A 2,936-nucleotide genomic window follows, 5' to 3' on the forward strand; every position below is an offset into this window, starting at 1 on the left:
TCTCTCCCTCCTGTTCCCTTCCCTTTCGTGTAACCTCGAAATTTCGATTTCGTCGCGGTTCTCCAGGTATTTTAACGAGGACGATATTCCGTGTCGGCGGTGCAGAAAGGACACTGGTCCGCCTTATGTCCACCAGAGGCCGCGCGTGCAACAGGCGAGTGAAGGATGAAACGATAGACTCTGCGTCGAGGGAACAAAGATAGAAGCGACGGCCGGTGGAGGGGATAGCGTCGTGGAAAGGGTATACGCGATTTCGGGACTAATCTGGCCAATTAAAAAGAGCCAAGAGACGCGCGCGCAGGTACGGTGAATTCTCGAATCCGTCGATGGTATTCGCTAATGAGCGCTCCTCTTCGTCTCTCTTCCACGCTCCTTTTTCCTTGGAACTCCTTTCCTTCGTTTCGTAGAGCTTGCCTGGTTTAGGAACTTTCTTTCGACGAGAACGATCGACTCTTGGAAAACGTTAATTAGACGAGAAATAAACGACGAATATTTTGGTCTATAGGGGTCGCCGTTAATTGGACTGTGAACGTAGCGAAAATTTTCGGGTATCGAGAAGCTTGGAGAGAGAAGCTTGCGTGAGAGGGGGAAGCGTGAGAAATTTGTCGGCATGGGACGTGGGATAGGGAAAGAAATTGTTTATTCGATTTTTCGGTGTTGGAGGCGGTTAGAGCATGGAGGGGAATAATAAGGGGAACGATAACAAACGGGGAAGATTGTGAATCGATTTTTGACTCGATTTTTTTTCACACTAGAAAATTTTTTTAATTGAAGTTAAGGTTAGTTCGATAAATTTAATAATTTATTAAAATTATTCAAAGAAATAAGTTAAATTTCAAATAAACTTAGTAACTTTATTAAGATTTTATTTTAGAATTTTACTATAATTTCTTACAAATTGTATCAACCATTTCATATCTACTTTTAATTATCGATCATTCTCAGTAAACAATCGAATTTAATTATTAACGATCTGGAATGCTACTAATCGATTCCATTCGATAAATTTTTACTTCAATTAATCCATTGTGAATAGTATGAAAGATTTCTTCGATTATTAATTCATTGGAAAATTCAACGGATTTTTGTATTTTTATTAGATCGTTTTATTTTTCATCGAATATTCACTTATTTTCGTCAAAACAAACATCAACGCCTCCATTTACACGATTCATAAAATTATCCATAAATTTCATCAATAATATTATATTTTTGTTAAGAAATAACACGATCGACGAGATTATTTATTGCACCGCTCATAACTAAATTATCGACATACGGTAACAAAACGCGAATCCTTAAACGATTAAACGATCGATTAATTAAAAAATTCTATTTACATTGGCGGCAATTTTGAAATATTTTTAAAAAATAGTTCCAAAGAATCATGTAATTGATTAATTTGAAATTAAACGAAATAAGGAAATCGATCGAAAGACGAATACGGTGCAAAGGAAGGCTCGTTAGGTTAGGTCGCGGATAATCCTTATTTGCAATGCAACGAGGGTTGGCAACGAAGAAACGCAGGAAGAACGCACAGGTGCGCTCGAATAATGATGAAACAACCGAGTTCCCCTTTTCAAGATGTCTTCGATTATTCCTTCCTTCTTTCTCGTCTTCCTGTCCTCATCCCTTTCTCCCCGCACTCGCCTCGAAAAGATTCCTTATTGTTAACCTGTGGAAAAACAACATAAATATCTTTTCAACTTAAAAAAAAAAAAAAAAAAAAAAGTATACACGTATATAAGAAAAATTGGTGCTCGTGAAAAGTGAGCGAGCCCCTTCTCCTCGGCTCTCCGAGTCGGGAGGATCCGCCCCTTATCTCGGGGCGTCGATTTATCCTCGGCTCCCTTGAGCCGGCCGGACAAATGTACGATAGGCGGTCCGCGTAGGGAGGCGGCGGCGAGCCTTTGAGACATTTGTCCTTTGGTGTTCTCTCACGGGCAGCCCCCAGGAGAAGAGGAGGTGCCGCGCGATATACAAGCGGGGGCCCGCGGGCCCCCGCGACTACCGGTCGCCGCTCTAATTGGCACGATTTATGTCCGCCGCGGGTCAACCGTCTTCTCGCCCCGGCTGCTCGATCAACGTCCACTGGAATTTTCGTCCTTTCGTTTTGCGCGTTTGACGATCGAAATCCCCTCCTACCTGAGGGGAAGAAGGAGATCGTGGGAGAGGTTGGAGATGGTTTTTCGATCGATCGTTCCGAGAGTTGAATTTAACGATTCGTTTCGGGAGCGTTTCGCGAGAAATGGAGGGGGGTGGTATTGAAAGTTTAAAAAAATTCGATTCAAAGCGCTTCTAATGGAATGTTTAAAAATCGTGGAGAAATTTTTCCTCTTCGAAATCGGCATAAAAGAATGGCGACAATGTAAAAACATTATTCCATACGAAAGTTGCTATACGCTAGTTCTAGTAACGATAAATTTGAACATGAAAGGTGAAAAATTCAAACGATCCGATCTCCATTAATTACAAAAAAAATCGAGAAAAGTGGCGATCGACTATAATGCAAAATTATCATATTCCTATTACTGCAATTTTCCTTTCTAAAATCGCTTTACAAAAGATAAATCCAAAAGGGATTCATCCTCCATTAATATAAAAAAAAATCGGCAAAAATAGTTATACGAAAGACAAATCCAAAAGGGATTCATCCTCCATTAATATAAAAAAAAAATCGGCAAAAATGGCGATCGACTGTAATGCAAAATTACCATTAACCGCATCGACACGATTTTCCTCCCTAAAATCGAAATATACGAAAATTTCCGATGGCGGTAAATTCGAATATGGAAGACGAAAGATCGGTATCGAACGATCCGAGGAAAGGCCCGTATCCTTCACTAATACGAAGTTTCGCTTCGATTACAAAAATCGACTTGGTCTCTCGTTCCAAAAAAAAAAAAAAAAAAAAAAAAAAAAAAAAAAAAAAAAAA

At 39.9% G+C, this 2,936-nt stretch overlaps 1 protein-coding gene across 1 annotated transcript in view; it reads left to right on the plus strand.

Annotated features, from left to right (window-relative positions):
- LOC116184848 (fringe glycosyltransferase-like) overlaps positions 1 to 2,936 on the plus strand; it is a 23,606-nt gene that overhangs the window by 13,363 nt on the left and 7,307 nt on the right. The window lies entirely within an intron of this gene.

Source organism: Apis dorsata, unplaced genomic scaffold, assembly GCF_000469605.1.
Source record: "Apis dorsata unplaced genomic scaffold, Apis dorsata 1.3 scaffold_416, whole genome shotgun sequence".
Lineage (NCBI taxonomy): Eukaryota > Metazoa > Arthropoda > Insecta > Hymenoptera > Apidae > Apis > Apis dorsata.